Here is a 20787-nt window from a genome sequence, read left to right as displayed (position 1 = left end):
TTTTTTTCTTTCTTTTTTGTGAAAAATAACATACTTATAAAAGCAATAAATTTCAAAGCACAGCACCACAATTAGTTGCATACCATATTTCAGAGTTTGACATGGGTTACAATTCCACAATTTTAGGTTTTTGCTTCTACCTGCTCTAAGATACTGGAAACTAAAATAGATATCAATTTAATGATTCAGCACTCATATTCATTTGTTAAATCCTATCTACTCTGTATAACTCTACCATCATCTTTGATCCTTCTGTCCCTCTCTTTAGGGGTGTTTGGGCTATGGTCATTCTAATTTTTTCATGTTGGAAGGGTCTGTCACTAATATGGGGTAGGGAGATGGAACTGTCTGATGTTCTGGAGACACTGGCCCCTCTGCATTTCAGGACTTATCTGGACCAGGGTCCCATCTGGAGGTTGTAGGTTTCTGGAAAGTTACACTAGTGCATCGAGCCCTTGTGGAATCTTATACATTGTCCTAGGTGTTCTTTAGGGTTGGCTGGAATGTTCCTGGTTGGGGTTTATGCAAGTTATGATTGACAGCAAGGTCTAACTGAAACTTTCATAAGAGCAACCTCCAGAGTAACCTCTCAACTCTATTTGAACTCTCTCTACCATTGATACTTTATTAATTACACTTCTTTTCCCCTTTTGGTCAGAATAGAATTTGTTGATCCCATGGTGCCAGGGCTGGATTCATTCCTGGGAGTCATCTCCCATGCCATCAGGGAGACTTTTACCCATGGATGTTATGTTCCACATAGGGGAAAAGGCAATGGTTTCACTTGCAGAGTTGCACTTAGGGAGAATGAGGTTACATCTGAGCTACAAAGGAGGTCCTCCAGAAGTAACTCTTAGGCATTCCTATAGGTAGTCTAAGCTTCTCCACTACCTACATAAGCTTCACAAGAGTAAGCCTCGAGATCAAGGGCATGACCTATTGATTTGGGTGTCCCTAAAGTTTGGTACAGTATTAGGGGATTCCCTGATGGTAAAGTTTAATAGTTCCATATTGTTTCTCCCATCCCTCAAGAGACTTTGCCAATACTTTTTGATTATCTGCTTAATATGCTCTAGGATGTATCCAGGCATTACATTAGGGTATACAGGATTAAAGGACCTCTTCCTTATTCTGGGCTCCCTGTGTTTCAATTGTTCAAATGAGCTGTACAGATGGGTTGAGTTAGATTATGTGTTACAGAAAATTTTGGTCCCAGACCAAATAAATCTTTCTTCCTATGGTCTCAAAAAGTATGTGTGGTTCTAAAATACAGACATTGTCTTCCTTACCCCTGTGTTCTGAATTACTTTAACCCCAACCTGAATGGCTTCATTCTTATCTCTAAATATCTGGATATGTATATAACAGCCTCTCAATGTCCAGAAATAATAATTACCATTCCTGACTAAATGTGTCTGCTATAAAAGCTTACAATCTAGGCCCCTGTTTTCTTGTAAGCATTTTCTAAAGGAGCCCATACCATTGTTCTTCTTTTGTTTGTGGCTTATTTTGCCAGTCTATATGAATTTGAGGATTAGTTTTTCCATTTCTGCAAAAATGGTTGCTGAAATTTTGAACAGCATTGTGTTGGATCTTTAAATCATTTTAGGTGGTACTGACATCTTAACATTATGTCTTCTAATCCATGAACATGGGATAGCTTACTGTTTATTTAGGGCTTCTTTAACTTCATGCAACAGTGTTTTGTACTTTACATTACACCAGTTTTCCACCTTCCTGGTTAAATTTACTTCTAAATATTTTATTCTCTTTGGTGCTCTTGTAAATAAAATTATTTACTTATTTTCCATTTGAGATTATTTATTATTGGTGTATAGAAGCACAACTGATTTTCTATTTTAATCTTCTATTCTGTAACTCTGCTGAATAATTTTATTACCTCTAGTAATGCTCTTCTGGATTTGTTGGGATTTTCTACATAAAGTATCATATCATATGCAAACAAAGATAGTTTTACATCTTCCTTTGTAATTTAGATACATTTATTTCTTTTTCTTGCCTAATTTCTCTGATTAGAACTTCTAGTATAGTGGTGAATATCAGTGGTGAAAACAGGCATCCTTGACTTGTTTTTGATCTTAGGGGAAAAGCTTTAGTCTGGTGGATTTTTCATATATTCCCTTCTTAATATGGAGGAAGTTCCCTCTATTCTTATTTTCCTGAGTGTTTTGAATCATGAAAGGGGGCTGAATTTTTCCAAGTACCTTTTCTGCATCAGCTGAGATGATCATATGGGATTTCTTCTTCAATCATATTGACTGATAAATCCCACATGATCATGGTAGATAAACCTTTTAATATATTATTGGACTCACATTGCTAATATTTTATTTAGAAAATTTGCATCTATATTTATAAGAGAAATTGGTCCAGAATTTTATTTCTTTTGATATCTTTATTTACCTTTGGTATCAGGATAATGCTGGCTTCATAGAATGAGTTAAGAAGTATTTCCTTCTTTTCTGTTTTCTTGGAAGAGTTTGAGAAAAATTCATGTTAGTTCTTCTTTAAATGCTTGGTAAAATTCACCAGTAAGCCATCTGATCCTCAACTTGTCATTTTGGGGAGGTTTTTGATTAATGATTTGATCTCTTTATTTATTATAGGTCTTTTGAAAATTTTCTACTTCTTGTTGAGTCAGTTTAGGTAACTTGTGTGTGTCTAGGAATATGTTCACTTCCCTTAGATTTTCTCACTTCTTGGTACAATTGTTCATAATATTCTTTTATATTCCTCTTTATTTCTGTAAGACAAAAATTTTAATTCATCACCATATTAATGCCCCCACTTTCTTTTCTGATATTAGTTATTTGCATCTTCCCTCTTTTTTCTTTCAGTACTTTAAATATGTCATCCCACTGCATTCTGGCCCCCATGGGTTCTAAGGAGAAGTCAGAATGTAGTCTTATTGAGGATCATGTAAATGCAATGAGTTGCTTCTCTCTTACTGCTTTTAGAATTCTGTCTTTGTCTTTGTTCTTTGATAGTTTGATTATAACGTCTTGGTTTGGGTCTGCTTGGGTTTCTCCTATTTGGAGTTCACTGAGCTTCTTGGTTGTGTATATTCATGCCTTTCATCAAATTTGGGATGTTTTTGGTAATTATTTCTTCAAATAGTCTTCCATCTTCTTTATGTTTCCCTTCTCCTTCTGGGACTCCCATAATTCCTATGTTGTTATGCTTCATTGTGTCCTGTGGGCTCCTTTGGCCCTAATCATTTTTTTCCCAACATTTATTTATTTCTGCTCTTCAGATTGAATAATTTCAATTGTTCCATCTTCAGTTTCACTGATTCTTGCTCCTTCCTGTTCACATTTGTTCTTTAACTCCTCTAGTGAATTTTAAATTTTGGTTACTTTATTTTCTTCTCCAAAATTTGTTTGGTTCCCTTTTTAAATGTCTATCTCTTTATTGCATTCCTCTTTTATTTCATGTATCATTTTCCTGACTTCCTTTAGTTCTTTGTCTATGCTTTCCTTTAGCTTATTGAACATATTTAGGAGAATTGGCCCAACATGTTTGATTAGTAATTCCAATTTATGGACTTCCTCAGAGACTATTTCTGTTACTTTATTTTGTTCCTTTGGATGGGCCATCTCTTCCTGTATTAGTCAGGGTTCTCTAGAGAAACAAAACCAACAAGAGGTATCTTGTAAATATGAGATTTGTAAAAGCATCTCATGCACCCATGGGGTTGTAAGAGTCCAAAATCCATAGGATAGTCCAGGAGGCTGGCAATGCCAAAGAAGTTCCTCGGTGAACTCTACAGGAGTGGCTGGCTGGCTAAAGAAATAGTGAAAATTCTCTCTTCTCCCTAACAGTCTTCAAGTGATTGGATTAAATATGGCCAGTAAAGAATTCCTTTTTAATTGAGCAAAAACACATAAAAATGAATCAGAATAGGAAACTGCATGTTTGTTATAGTTTCAACTATATAACGAATGTTGACAGAATTGATAAGTGAATAATTTTCAGTACTATAGAGTAATTTTGCATTTTGATGCATCATCTATAGAATGTCATCCTTTCCAGTTAACAGATTCTGGTCCTGTTCATTGTCTTTGAGCTATTTTGCACCTCTATACAATTGTAATTAACTGCTGGATATGCAAAATCTATCTTGTCTGGTGGAGCTTTAATTAACTTCCTCCTCCTCTGTAAAAATCAGTTGGTACTAACCTACATATTGATCTGAATCTTGTAACCTTAGCCAATTCTTATTAGATTTTCAATATTTTTAGTTTCCTTCAATATCTGACTAAAACTCTCCAAACTAATGTTTCCAATTCCTTGCTCCTGACTTGGCATCATTGAAAATTGATTTCCAACATCCTTATTGGGACTTTAAACTGCCTTGCAGCTCGTCTATTCCCACATAATCTGAAGAAATCCTGAAGCTGAATCCCAGTAACTTGATATAAACCACTAAGGACTCAATACTGCAGCAGACCGTACATGGAATTCCAGATCATGCTGGAATACTTCCTGAACAAGTCATTCTCTAAGCCACTAAGGAATGCCAGGAAAAAAAATGCTTGGGTTATGTACGGCCTTTATACATGAGGAAATCAAGACAGTGAACAACATCACCAAGAGCATCAACATCCCAGCTTGATTGCTTCAAGAAATTCAACAAACAGTGCTGAATAACTGACCGGTGCTTGCCATGATTCTGGCCTCCAAAAGGGGTACATGTGTAGTAGTCAGAAGAAATTCTATACATTTGTTCCCCAAAACTTCTCTGACGTGTTTATGGTCAACAATCACAATAAAGATGCCAAAAAAATTATTAAATACCTACAATTCTCCTGACTCTTCTGGCTAAAGATTTTCTCCATGGACTTCTTTGAATTCATTGAACTTTCAGGGTTCAATCCCTACTTCTTTACTTTAAAACAACTTTTTATATTAAGTTTTTTTTTCATTTCAGGCATCCATCTTCTGAGATGTTTGACTTCAAAGACCCTAAAATAACTGAACTTTGCCTCCAACTCTACATAAGGTCCACTACTTTACAGAAACAATGCCAAAAAGCATCCTTGAGAGACTATTTCATAGCCCTTACTCTATCCACTCAAGTTTTTATGATCACTTCTGAGCTTTTTAGCAACAAATGATATTTGTCTTGAATGAAAGGGAGGACTGACCACATTGACCTTTATCTATTCCCTGTGCTCTTGCAGAACAGCAATAGTTAGGAAATTCCCACACTTTTATATTCCAAAAAGGTAGCCTGGCTGGGAAAGTGACTGAAGAGGGCACACTGAGAAGCTGGGCCCTCCCACCTGTGCCAAGCACATGGCCTGGGGAGCACTGGGACAGAAGACACGGCCAGAAGTTACAAAGAGCTGCACAGTGCTGGGCAGGCACCAGACACCACTGCATCCCCAGCATTCTGATTGGCCATGCTGGGCAACCTGTAGGGGTGGTGCAGTTGCAAAACTGAGTGCCTGTGTAGTTCCTCCCAGAATATTTGTCTGGGAATCTACTTTCTTCAAGACTATCTCATGCCTGCTTCAGCTCACAGACTCCAGCAATATAAGATACAAGATGAAAGTGAGGACTTCCTGGAAGATGGCAGAATAGGATACACTGAGTTTACCCCTGCTCCATGGAACTAGAGAAGTGACAAAAAAATGACCAGGCAGCAGCTCCAGGGTGTGAATGACCAGAGATGGTCTTCTACACTATACAGTTAAGTTCTGGATGAAAAAGTGGAGAAATTGTGATGAAAAAATGGGGAGAGTGTGCTTGGTCATGACTACCAGGGGCAAGTGGCAGGGCACAGGAAGGAGCAGGTGCCAAAGAAGTGGGGCACTTCTGCACTCCTGCCAGCTTCTACAACTAGCTTGGGAGATTGTCCTTCTCAGCTCTGTAGCTGGGAGTCCCATGGGGAACCTGGAAGCCACCAGGTTTGGTTTGCTTGTGAAAAGAGACCTTCCAGCCAGTCCACAGTGCCTGCCCCTGCCCCTTGAGACAGGCCACTGTGGGTGCCTGGCTTTAAGCAGAGACTGAGGATCCTACTTTTGGGAGGATTAGAGTCAATCTGACAATTGGCCAATGAAAGAGACTCATTGGATCCCTGTAAGGCTTCCCTTTCCCTACAAAGACCTAGAACCCTCAGGTGTGCACAGGCAGAGAGACATGGTAAAGGAAGCAAGCCAAGCTCTGCCATACTTCCAGGATTTTGCAAGTTGGTTTGGGGCAAGGGTAGTTAAAATCCTCAATCCCACAGCCCACGATCATTCCAATCAGGAGCATGGTGACCACAGGACACATCAGGCCCACAAGGAAATTTTTCACTTAGGTGCAGCCTGCCCAACCCCCAGCCTGGCAATGGCAGCTTTCAGTGCACGTTGATACCAGTGACCTTGGCTGGAATTGCACTGGGTCTCCATCCTGCTCAGCTGGCTGTCATAGTTGGGGAGAGGTGAGTCTGAAGGGAATAGGTGGTCCAAGAGTGCCATCTGTTGGAATGATTAGTCTGGCAACTATCAGCCTAGCTTTCAACAGACCTTCATGTAGAGTTGCATCTCCTGCATGAGATCCTTTGCTTTGGTTTGGTGGGGAATTACTGACAAACCAAGAGCAAAGGAGACCTTCAACACAAACCCAAGCAAATACAAAACCTTAGATGAGGGAAGGAAATCAACTTTCAAAATAACCTTATCAAGATAATCAAATGCCTCAAAGCCAACAGAAAATCACAAAGCACCTAAAGATGCAGACATAAATGGCCCAGTTAAATGGCCAAATTAAAACATAGAAGGAGACACAGAATTTGGAATAACTAATCAAAGATGTTCATACGCATCTCCTAAACAAAGACAATGAGTTGACTAATGACATAAATGATATCAAGAAAATACTAGAAGAGCATAAAGAAGAATTTGAAAAAGTAAGTAGAAAAATAGCAGATCCCACACAGATTAAAGATACTGTAGACCACACTCTCTCTTCCTTGGTACTGCCCATGTAGATGACAGTCATCTCCTAACTGACATCATGGTTGCCCTCAGAACCCTCATGGAGCCCAAGATTGTCAAAAAGAGGACCAAGAATTCATCCAGCACCAGTTACACTGATATGTCAAAATTAAGTATAACTGGCAGAAACCCAGAGGCACTGACAACAGAATATGGAGAAGATTCAAGGTCTGGATCTTGATGCTCAACATTGATTATGGGAGCAACAAAAAAAATGAAAGACATGCTGCCCAGCATCTTCCAAAATTTCCTGGTCCACAATGTCAAGGAGCTGGAAATGCTTGTAATGTGCATCAAATTTTACTGTGCTGAGATTGCTCACAATGTTTCTTCCAAGAACTGCAAAGCTATCATGGAAAAAGCAGCCAAGCTGGCCATCAGAGCCACCAACCCCAATGCCTGGCTGCACAGTGAACAAAACAAACAGACAGCTCTTATGCAAATTTTATTTTATTTGTGTGAAATAAAACTATAAAAAATCTGCCATCTGGTATTCCCCCCATAAAAAGATACTGTAGGGCAGGCTACGGTGGCTCAGCAGGCAAGGATACTTGCCTGCCATGCCAGAGGACCCGGGTTTGTTTCCCGGTGCCTGACCATGTAAAAAAAAGAAAAGATACTGTAGACTAAATTGAAAATATGCTAGAGACACAAAACAGCAGATTTGAAGAGGCAGAAGAAAGAACAAGTGACTAGAGGACAGAAAAACTGAATTTGAATGCACAAAAGAACAAATGGCAAAAAAGATGGGAACATTGGGATTGAATCTCAAGTGAATGATGGATACCATAAAGCACACAAATATAAGAATCATTGGTGCCCCAGAATGAGAAAAGAAGTGCAAAGGATAGGAAGATTAGTTGAGAAAATAGTGAGAAAACTTTCCAATTATTGTAAAAGACATAAGTATGCAAATCAAAGAAGCCCAACGAAGCCCAAATAGAATAAATCCAAATAGAATCACTCCAAAACACATACTAATCAGACTCTCAAATGTTGAAGAGAAGCAGAAAGTCCTGAAAGCAGCAAGAAAAAAGTGATCAACCACATACAAGGGAAGCCAGATACAACTAACTTCAGACTACTTTGACAGCAGGCAGTGATATGACATATTTAAGATTCTGGAAGAGAAAGACTTCCAGCTCAAAATTCTTTATGCACTACAGTTGTATTTCAAAGGTGATGGAGAGATTAAAATTTTCTCAAACTAATGCTGACAGAATTTATTAACAAGAGACTTACCTACAAGAAATACTAAAGGGAATTCGGTTTGCTGAAAAATAAAGCACAGGAGAGAGGTCTGGAGGAGGGTACAGAATTGAAGAGTATCAGTAAGGGTAATTTAAAGGAGAAAAAATTAGAGAGGGAAAAGAATATATAGATCTGACAAATAAAATCCAAAGGAGAAGATGGTAGATTCAAGAACTGCCTTTATAGTAGTAACTTTGAATGATAATTGACTCAACTTGCCAATTAAAAGATACAGATTGGCAGACTGGATTAAAAATATGATCTATTTATATGCTTTTGACAAGAGACTTGTCTTAGACCCAAGGGTACAAATAGATGGAAAGTGAAAGGATGGAAAAAATGTTCCATGCAAGCTGTAACCAAAAGAAAGCAAGAGCAGCTATACCAGTATCAGACAAAATAGGCTTTAAATGTAGAGATATCATGAGACAAAGAAGAACACTACATATTAATAAAAGGGACAATTCACAAAGAAGAAAAAACAATCATAAATGTTTATACTACCAATCAAGTAGCTCCAAAGTACATGAGGCAAACATTAGCAAAACTGAAGGGAACAACAGACATTTCCACAATAATAGTGGGAAATTTCAATATATCACTCTCTTCTATAGATAGAACAAGCAGACAGATGCCCAATAAGGAAATAGAGAGCCTAAACAATATGATAAACGAGTTAGACATATATAACTCATCTTCTCCTTTGTATTTTATTTGTTAGACATATATAGATCATTACACCCAAAATACAAAGATATACATTTGTCTCTAGTGCTCATGGAATGTTCTCCAGGGTAGATCATATACTACAGCATAAAATGAGTCTTTATAAATTTAAAAACATTGAAATTATTCAAAAGACTTTCTCTGACCACAACAGAATGGAGCTGGAAATCAATAACCACTAAAGAACAATAACATTCACAAATATTTGGAGATTAAATAACAGACTCATAAATAATCAGTGGATCAAGAAAGAAATTGCAAGGTAAATTGGTAAATATCTAGAGATGAATGAAAATTAGAATACAATGTATGAGAACTTATGGGATGTAGCAAAGGCAATGCTGAGAGGGAAATCATTGCCCTAAATGTCTATATTAAAAAAGAAGAAAGGGCAAAATCAAGGACTTAATTGCTCACCTGGAGGAACTTGAGAAAGAACAGCAAATTAACCTTGAAGTAAATAAAAGAAGAAAAATAAAAAAGATTAAAGCAGAGTTAAATGATGGAAGAACAAAAGAATAGAAAAAATCAATAAAACCAAAGGTTGGTTTTCTGAGAAAATCAATAAAATCGATGAACCATCAATTAGCAAGGCTGACAAAGAAAAAAAGAGAGGATGCAAATAAACAAAATCAGAAACGAGAGAGGTGTTGTTACCCAGGACCCTGAAGAAATTTTAAAAATTTACATTCCAAGAAAGAAGTAACCATAAAGGACCACCCTTATCTTCCATATTCAGAGATAAGACCATCCTTCACTCTTCCATATAACTCTTCACGACCCATCCTCAAGATTCCCTTATTAACCTGTCTGTGTAAAAATTTAGATTTTTCTCCTTCTTAGAGATGTTCCTAATTAATGAGCATTCTCCCTATTGCAATAAACCATATCCATGACTAAAACCATATCCATAACTGTCTAGTCTGAATTTTTCAATTTATTTTTAATATGCTCAAAATAAATGAGCATTTATTACACTTTTTTCTTTATTAGAGAAGTTGTGGGTTTACAGAACAATCATGCATAAAATACAGTATTCCTATATACCACCTTATTATTAACACTTTGCAATGGTGTGGAACATTAGTTATAATGGATGAAAACACATTTTTACCATTGTACTATTGACTATAGTTAATAAACTCTTAAACTATATGCTTAACTTTGGATTTCCTCTTTGTGTAGTGCAGTTCCATGGGTTATTTTAAAACTTTTACTCTGTTACCATATTCACAACCCAACATTTCCCCTTTAATCACATTTAGATATATATCTCAGTGCTGTTAATTACATTGACAATGTTGTGCTACCATCACCATCACCCATTTCCAAAACATTTCCCTAATTACAAATAAGATCCCTGTACATTTTAAATCTTAATTTACCATTCCCCACTTATCCTCACCATGCCCACTGGAATCAGAATTTATTCTATATTCTGACTTTACGAATTTGCTTATTCTAATGTTTCAAATCAGTGAGTTCATGCAATATGCGCCCTTTTGTGTGTGACTTATTTCACTCAAATTGTCTTCAAATTTTATACATGTTGCTGCATGTATCAAGCTTAATTACTTTTAACAGATGAATAATATTCCATTGTTAAGTATATACCACATTTTGTTTATCCATTCATTGGTTGATGGACACTTGGAGTGCCTCCATCTTTTGGCAATTGTGAATAATGCCGCATGAACTTCAGTGTGCAAGTATCTGTTTGAACCCTTACTTAAATTCTTTGAGGTATATACCCAGTAGTGGGATTACCAGGTCATATAGTAATTCTATACTTAACTTTCTGAGGAACCTCCAAACTCTTTTTTATAGCAGCTGTACCATTTTACCTTCTCATCAGCAATGAGTGAGTGTTCCTATTTCTGTTCCCCCTCCTATTTCTGTGCATCCTTTCTAACACTTGTAATTTTCCATTTTTAAAATACACAGACCTGCATGCCTCGGTGGACATGAATTTTTTTCATCAACTTCCAAATATTTCTCAGCTAGTCGCCCTCCTTGATGCAAGAGGAAGCTGTGTCCATTGGTTGTGGTGTCTTTCAGTGCCTTTCCTGAATAGCAAAAGCAACTTTCTTGAGTCTCTAAAAAGTAGGAGTGAATCTCAGAGCTCACAGTGGCCTTTCCTGACTTTCACTTCTTCAGCCATTCCACCAATGTGAAACACTTATTTTCTGTGTTATCACTCTTTTGATTGAAATGCCTAGAGTAGTTTCTGTTTTCTTGACCTAACCCTGACTAATCCAGATGTGCCTAATATTATACAGCTAAACTCTTGACCCATCTCTCTCTGATTGCCTAGCCCAAGTTCCTTTTTAAACTTCCTTCCTTTTTCACCACAAGTACCTGCATTGCAGATTGTCCATCCCAGGATGACTTCCTTCCTGAACGTTCCTGCAGACCAGGGTCAAACTGGCTGGAATTTTGAGAGCAGGCAAGGAGATGAAAGGAGGAATGAGAAAAATGTGCCCTCTACTGAGAAGAACACATTCTGAAGCTGTTGTATGCATGAAATAACTGTCAAAAGACATGATATCAGGTAGATATTTATTCTATACAATGTAAAACAAAGATGGTTTCATCAAGATGACACTATGATGGAGCCAATATTTAGTGTAGATAATCTGAGTCCTAACCAAACCTTTTCCTACCATCACTTAGGGCTTGCTGTGCCTAGAGTGAAGGAGAGGGTTTCAGGGCAAATTTTGAAGTTGTCAAATAGTTTGGGAACTATTTCTGAAGTCCCCCTCTTCTAGGTTCCTACCTCACCCACCCCAGGTGTCAATCTCCTGTTAACTGATCATAATTTAATTGGTCAGAATTTAAATCCTAAGTGACAAGCACTTAGGATATTTGAATTTCAATGAGAGATTCCCAAGAAAAGCTTCCTTCAGCCCTGTCCCTCTCCCTTGAGAACATGAGTGAAGGAGGATTTGGCAGGCCACTTTAGATATATGTCAGAACCCTGATTTAGCCCATACCCACAAAGCATAACCCTGACACTATTTCTATAAGAAAGGAGTATAACTTTTCCTTAGAACTCTGTAGAAAAAGTGCCTTTACTATCAGGTTCTAGTTTCAAACACTTTAAACATAAAATACTTGGGAGTTACTACTAAACTGTTACCAAATCAACGCACAGAAGGATTAGACAAACATAAAAGTATAAGTCTGTTGGCCTCGCTGTCTCTAGAAATGTGTGAGTTCTGGTTTTGAGGCATTTAAGAAAATAGGAATGATCTAATTTCCACCCTTGTCTTCAACTTCTCTACAGATCAAACAAATTTCCTCAGACTGGTATCAGACTGGAAGTAAGAGTATCCTGCATACATGTTATCAGACAAAGGCCTTGGATTCTTTTGCCCGATGCACTCAGTAACCAATTCCTGAGACACCAGGGTTTCAAAGAGAAAGTTTATTATTAGGTAGGTAGTAGGAGAACAGATGTCCTACCGACCCAAAATCTGTCTCCCCAAGTCTAGGGGTTCAAGGTTTTTAAGGATTTTAACAAGGGGAGATGAGGTCATTTTGAATAACAAGTTCAAAACAGAAAAGGAGATAGTGTTATCACTATCATTTCAATAGGAGAACATAAGCTGAAAAGAGGGGAGGCAGAGCTATTACTCAAAACTAAAGGTGTAAACCAAAAGGAAGGGAGACAAGTTATCTTTCAATAGTACAATCTAGCTGATAGGATTTACAAATATCTGGCGCTGAAGCTAGTTAATGCATTAGGGCCTTTGCCTTACAAGAAAATGACCAGATAAAGGGAGTAACAGCTCTTACAGTTACAAAGGCATAAAATAAGGTCTTTTACAATCATTTCAGATATCAGGGCAGCTGAATTATAGTTTAGGGATTTCAGATATCCCCCTCTGTCTACTCCAATATCCCAGAAAGCAAAAAGGAATATGATTCAGTAATCAAAATCATCTTTTAAATTCTAATTTCCCAATTATAGTGTGAACACATACTCACACATACATACATCTTTTCAATTATGTTATGTAAAATTAAATAAATATTGACCTTCCTCATACCATATATTATACTCAAATACCTTTATGTTAAATTCCTAGTTGTTATCAACATTAGGGGTACAGTCAAAGACTACCCTAAGGTGAGCCGCTCCAAACCCTCTCCCTTGATGGGTGAAATCTTGGGTAGTTCAAATCATTTCCACTTCAAAAGACTTTTAATAGACGCTTGCTGGTCTCCTTTGACAAAAGCCTTTTGAGCCTTTGACAGAAGCTTTTTGAGTGTTTTATTTCTTAAAAGATCAAAGTCACACAGTTTCCATGAATGCGTGAATTCAAGATTAAGGCATTCAAGTTCAGTCTAAAAATCTAACCTCTGACCCAAGTTGGGCTCTCCATTTAACAAATATTTTTTAACTTATATTCAATTCTTTAAAAAAAAATCATGTCTGTCCACAACTCTCCATGCTACCTCCTCCTCCTTTGCATGTGTCTTTCTTTCATTTACCACATCCCACAAATACATTTTTTACAACCCAGAAATGAAATCCTTTTTAACAATCATAAGACTTTATTTTTTCCTGTTCTAGCACATATTTAATATCATTTAAAACCCAGTGAAGTTTATATTTATAATTCTTAATATTCAAGGAGGAAATTGAGGCCAAATTATTTCAACGGTTTCATTGAGTAAGTGGCAAAATAAGTTAAAAACTTAGGTCATCTGATTCCAAGATCAGTACTTATTCATGGATTTTTTTCAGCAAATACTAAGAATTTGCTTTATGCCAGGTACTTTTTCTGCACTGTGGATACTATGGTGAGAGAGATGAATCAGTAGCTTACACCCAAACTGCCTATATTCACTCTAGTTGTCTCCCAATCTCTTTTTGTATTTCCACTATCCTAGCACATAGTACATTTTCAATATGTGTTCCCTGAATTGAATTGAAAATGCATTTTTATGCATGTCAAAAAATGATTCAGATGGCAAGTGACCAAATTCTTGACTGGATCGATATGGCAAACAGAAACTTTCCTGTAGGGTATGTCTGTTGTGGGGTGAATTCTAGTTTCAAGTTTTATTTGTCAGGAAGATAGCAGGAAGAAGTCTCAAGTTCAGCCAATACTAAACACAGTGGTCTCTACTTTCTTTTCTGTCTACAATTTGTTCTCCCAATAGCATCCAGAGGGGCCTTATAATCATATCATTCATATTTCAAACTTTCTTAAAATCCTTCAATAGCTTCTGGTTGTTACTGAATAAAACCCAAACTCCTTTCCATGATGAAACAGTGGTTCTAACAGTGTGGTCCCAGGTCAATAGCATATCCATCGTTTGTGAACTTATTGGAAATGCAAACCTTTGCCCTACCCCAGAACCCCAGAATCAGAAACTAAGATGGAGCTCCAAAATCTGTGCTTTAACGGGCCTTCCAGGTGATTCTGATGCTGCTTGTTTGGAAATCACTGACCTACAAGCCCTTGCCAAGATCTCTGACCTCATCAAGTTCAATTTCTTCCCTACTCCACTATACTCCAGCCATGATGGCCTTCTTTCTACCTCCTGAATACTCAGGCTGATCTCTAACTTGGGAAGTTTTGACTTGCTGTTCCCTCTGCCTGAAATTCATTTCCTATGATTTTGGTATGGACTTTTCTTTATCATTTTACAGGTTTCAACTAAAATGTTATCTCCTTGGAGGAGCCTTCACTAATTACTTACCTAAAGTTATCTTCCCAAATCCCATAGGATTTTATTTTATTTTCTTCATAACAGTTGCCACCTCCTTGAATAATCCTATTTATTTAAGTTTTAATTTTTAACTCTCTGTCTCCCTCCACTAGATTGTAACGTCTATGAAGGTAGGGACCTAATCTGTACTGCTAGCTCAATAATGATTTGTTGAATGAACTGGCCAGGATTTCTTTTCTCCTTGCCCAAATATTTTCCCAGGCAGGTCTCACATTAAGTAATGAACAAAGAAATATTCCTTTAAATTGATTGGGCATGTTTTTCCTTCTGACTTAAAGAGGCAAAATATGTAAAAAATAATACGCAAAATAAGCGAGATTGAAGAAGTCACTTTTAAAGAGACGCTGATACTTACCTACCATGAAATTTTGCTTTGGCAAGGAATATTCTTGAGTCAAGTTAAGAAGAAAAACATTTCCTTTCTTTGAATTATCTTTATGATAAAACTCTAATATATCTTAGAAGCTTTTATAATAAAAAGATGTTGAACCTCTGTTTCTTGGGCCTTCTGCCTATCAAGTGGGATATAGCCTTTCTTCTCAAACTACACTAGAAGTTACCAGAAATTTTTGTAACACACATTCAGATGACTGTTCATATTACAGATCCAGTAAGTTTCCTTTCATTACAACCTTCTTCCAAAATCATCATTATCATCATTGTCACCCCAATGATCTGTTCTTATAATTCTCTTCTCATTCACATATGTAGTTTTGAATATTTGGCCAGTTATACTTTTCCTCAATGAGAAGTAATTGATCTTCATTGTTTATATATTGTTTATATATGTGTGAAATGGAGATAAAACTGCTTGTGATTCATTTGTATGTGCTTTTTGAAAATGAAAGAACTTTCAAGGAAAGTATTATCATTAAGTTATCATTATACCATTTTTCAAGGACATCTGCATGGGAAAAGAGCAGATACTTCTGTTTCCTTTAAAGATCCCCTACAAGCTATTCTTTCATCATCTATAACTCCAAAATGCATTGATTTTACATAGAATCAAGTAAGGTTGATTACTTTTATAGAGATCCAACTTTAGCTAAATGAGGGAAGCTAGGAAGCACAAAATCTGAGACAGACTCATCTTTAGAAGGATTCTGAAGGAAACAGGCATACCAAAAGCAACTTCAAGCACAGCCATGAGTCACCTACCATTCTTCAGCTCTGTTCATCAGAGAGGGCTTCACAAAATTGGATATATCAGTACTTAAAAAGTAAAATACACAACCACCATGTCTCACGATATCAGAAATTCTCCCCGAGATGTGTTCATGCAAGGTCCAAACTGCTTCCTCTGCACATATTAGAAACATCTAGAGAAACACTGCAGTTCTTTTTGTCACTAAGATTGTTGTACAAGCTGCTGCTTCAATATAACAAATAGAAGTCTAGAGTTTTGTCCCTGGCCTCACACCCTCCAAAGCACCTGCCTAACCTGTAAAAAGAGAGAAGCTATATTCCAAGAGAGCAACCTGGATTGTGAAAGAAGATGATATAGTAGTTCATGTGGCTTCCTCCCCTGTGGCAAGGGTTTGCATCAGTGCCTTCAAGATCACAGTGGGGTTGTATGGTGTGTTTGTTATCCATATTAATGTACCACATAAAAATTGGCCCATTAACCTTTATTTAATCAATCTAAGTGGTATATGTATAATCTTTTAAGAAAAAAAAGCCCTGTTTTGTGGATTCACCAATTTCCATGTATAACTACTTCTATCGCAGCCAATTTCAATCTACCAATGTAGAGTCAATCTGCTCACAGAATCCCTGAAATTTTAACAATTGGCTCTGGAGAGCAAGTTTGAGTCAATTCCAGCACACCACTGCTTCAAACATCGTTTCTTCTGTTCATCCCCTAAGTTTTATTTTGGAAAATCCCTTTACATCTTTCAAATTAAACATCACTTCCTCAGAGAAGCCATTTCTAACTAAATCAGATACTCCCATAAACATTTTCAACTATACTTTTCCTTCAGAGCCTGTATTATAATTCATAATTAGATCATTATGTGTGTGGTAGTTAGATTCAGGTGTCAACTTGGCTAGGTGACGGTGCCTAGTTCTATACCTGTGGACATGAGCCAATGGTACATGAACCTCATCTGTTGCTCATTACATCTGAAGTCGGCTAGGAGGCGTGCCTCCTGCAATGAATGAATTTTGATTTAATTGGCTGGTGCTCAAATGAGAGAACTCAACGTAGTACAGCCAAAGCAGCTCAGCATACCTCATCTCAGCACTTGCAGCTCAGCCCAGGCCTTTGGAGATGCAGAAAGGAATCACCCCAGAGAAAGCTGTTGGAACCCAGAGGCCTGGAGAGAAGGCCAGCAGAGATCGTCCTGTGCCTTCCCACATAAGAAAGAACCTCAGTTGAAAGTTAGCTGCCTTTCCTCTGAAGAACTATATGTTAACTAAATAAATCCCCTTTCATTGAAAGCCAATTTGTCTCTGGTGTGTTGCATTCCAGCAGTTAGCAAACTAGAACAATGTGTATACGATTTTTTCACATGACTCTCTACACCACCTGATATAAGCTCCATGAAGGCAGGTTCATGTTTGATTTTGTCCGCTACTCTATTCTCAATGCTTTCCAGTTTCTGTATTTAGCAAGTACTCTTTCTTTGTTCCACTCTGTCTTGGGTCTCCTCCTACTTCAGTTTCTATTCCTTCTTAGTTTCCTTTGCTGTTTCCTGTTCCTCTCCCCAACCATAAGCTGTTAGAAAGTTTCACAGCTTAGTCCTCAGACTGCTTCTCCTCTCTCTACAAGCACTTCTTGGATGATTTCATATTGCTTCATGACTTTAACTACCATCTATATGCTGACACATCTCAAATTCATATCTCCCCTGAACTACAGATGTGCATTCCCAAATGCTTACTTAAAATCTCTAACTCTATGTCTACAATAATTCTCTACTTCTTGACCCGAATGCAGGTTACATGTGCAGTCACTTTATGAAAATTCAATGAGCACTCTTCTGTTGAAATGTGATATTTCAAATGCAAAAAATCTTTAAGTAAAAAATGTAATTAACATATGGATACCTGTATTATGCACACAATTTTTCTGTAAACCTTCAATTTCTCTGTTAATGAAAAAGAATAGCAAAAAAAAAGTGTAACTGGGAAGAGGTTATAATAATGTAGGACAATACTGCGATAAAGCACACCATGAATAAAAGCCAGCTAGGCCATCAGATGTTGAGAAACACACCAAAGTCAGGGGTTCAGAGAATAAAAAATGTATGTACAGAGTTCCTATTTGGGATATTGGAAATGTTTTGGTAATGGATAGTGGTGACAGTAGCACAACATTATGAAGGTAATTAGGGCACAGCAATACATAGCTGAATGTGATTTTAAAAGGAAAATGTTAGATTGTATATATGGTAACAAAATAAACATTTTTAAAAAATTCATGGACCTGCACTACACAAACAGTGAACCTTGAGTTAAACCACAGACTATAGTAAATAGTACAGTTATAAAGATATACTTTCATCAATTGTAGCAAATGTTCCACACCAGTGCAAAGTGCTATTATTAGGGTGGTATATGGGAATCCTGTATTTTATGGATGATTTTTCTGTAAACCCACAACTTCTCTAATCAAGAAAAAAGAAGATGCTGAACAGAGAAATTCAGTAGTTAATAGTGAATTGCCTTCAGGTAGGTGGGGCACCATGAGTGGGATATTTTTGTTATTATTTTAATTTTTTTGCTTTTTCCAAATTTTTACAAAGTGCATATTACTAATACATTTAAAATTCAATAAACTAGTTCATATTCTTAAAACAATAATAACAAATTCAAAACAAAACTGATTTTAGTCCTCTAACCTGCTCTTTGTGCCATCTTCTTCACCTTGGTATATAGCCACTCCATTTTGCAGTTGTCCAGGTAAAAACTTTGGAGTTATTCCTGACTTATGACACCCCCATGTCCAATCTATCAGCAAATCTACTCAAAATGTGTCCAGAATATGATCACTTCTCACCACTTCCTAGTACAAACCATCATCATCTGCTTCTCCCCTTTCCCCACTACAGCCCATTCTCAATAGTACAGCCCTGTCACTCCTCAGCTCAACACCTTTCCATGGTTTTGCATTTCACTCAGATTGAAAATGCAAGTCCTTACCACAGCCCTTATCTCCTTCTGTGCTCCCTTTCATTCATACTGCATCACTGTCTTCCTTGCTCTTCTTCAAGCAAGCTATGCACAATCCCACCTAAAATCCTGTGTACATGTTATTTCCTCTGCTTGGAATGCTCTTCTCCTATATATTTGTATCCAAATACCTCCCTTTATTAAGGTTTTCTGCTCAAATGTCACCTAACCAGCGCAACATTCCCCAACCACTCAATAAATTATAGCATCACTCTTGTCTCCAGCTCTCTTTAATTCATTTACCTTGTTTTGTATTCTTTCCAATATTCATTCATTTGTTTATTGTTTATCTACATCCACTAGAAAATAATCTCCATGAGACTGGAGACTTTGTCTATTTTGTTCATGGCTCTATCCCTGGACCTAGACCGGTGTCTGGCACATTATAGATGTTCAACAAATGAATGAATGTAGAAAGAAGATTAAGCAAATGTTAAAACATGATGGGAAAAATTGAAGAGAAAGGATTTTATTCTGATTTTCATGGAGGGGTAGAAATCCATAATGTTTCACAAAGGAACGAGTATTTAAACACAGTCATGAAAAATGAGTAGGATTTCCATTCTCAGAGAAAGGATGAAGGGCATTTCACAATTCCTATACAGGCAAAAAAAATGTTATTACTTGAAAACAAAATCCAAAAATAAATGTCTGTTCTACCATATTTAACTTAACACTGTAAAATCATACAAATATGTCATTCTTCAATTTTTTATATACTTCATATGATGCTTTATGTAAATAACAAAGAAGAAAATTGAATAGAAGCGTTTCTTTGCTATTCTGCTGTTTGTAAAAAAGAAGTAAAATATAAAACTGAATAACTCTGAGCAGAATTCATTCAATAAATGTGTCACCTCAAAATTTAACACTGTCTGGATGGCCAAAAGAGAGTGAAAACTAAGGCAACCTTGATCAGAAGCTAAATCCTTGAATTCTGATATTCTAGTCTTGGTTTTGCCACTTATTAGCTTGAGTGTCACTGGGTCTTGTCTGATCTATATTATTTACAAAGTCAATTCCTGCTTTCATGTTCTGTGTAGGAGGTAATGCATTTGGAATTAAATCAAGTAGTTATTACAAAAGCTTAAATGTTTTGAAATGCTGAAGCAGAAAATCCTACACTTTCCCAAAGTAATCTGAGATTCAAGAGGGAGTTTCTTTAATTGGTATAGATTCTGATTTTGACTTTCCTATGACTTTACAACATGGGTCATTGTTTCCCATTCTAAATTCTTCCCACAATGAACTATGGAATGTTACTATCCATCATTAAGGTTTTAAAATCATCAATTCACAAACCAGGTAAATCAATTATGAATCTAAGAACCCCTAAAAGATCCAAACAAATTAACTCATACTTACCTACACAATGAATCCAAGCAAAATGAACTTTCTAATTTTTTCCTAGTTCATTATCATGCAACAGCAGAAGAAAGAAACATGTCTTCATCTTGTACCCCTACAAATCCCCTTCCTAACTGGACTTTGCCAGTTTTTTCCCTTTGCCTAGGGGACATGCAACAGACTGAAACCTGACCTCAGTCACCGGTCTTTATGTGACCTCACGAATCTTGCCTGGGAAAATTTAGTTACACACATTCATGAATCATGTGGTTATCATTTTCCTCTGTCACAGCTGGTTAACCTCAGGGAATTACCATTGGAACCTTGTTGTCCCATCAAGCACTAACAAGATCCAGTCTATCTAGACTACTATCTACTACCTACTCTGTACCTGCCCCAATTCAGTTCCCTGGGAAGCACTTCTCTTTCCTCTCCCAGCTTCAGTTTCAATAAGAGAAGGACTTCATATGCCTTTTATGCATCTCAAAATATGCACATCTGTAATGAATCCCCAACCCAGAAGACTAACTTCTTA

The sequence above is a fragment of the Tamandua tetradactyla genome, chromosome X (genome assembly GCF_023851605.1).
Source record: "Tamandua tetradactyla isolate mTamTet1 chromosome X, mTamTet1.pri, whole genome shotgun sequence".
In the NCBI taxonomy this organism is placed as follows: Eukaryota; Metazoa; Chordata; class Mammalia; order Pilosa; family Myrmecophagidae; genus Tamandua; species Tamandua tetradactyla.
This window is presented reverse-complemented; position numbering follows the sequence as displayed.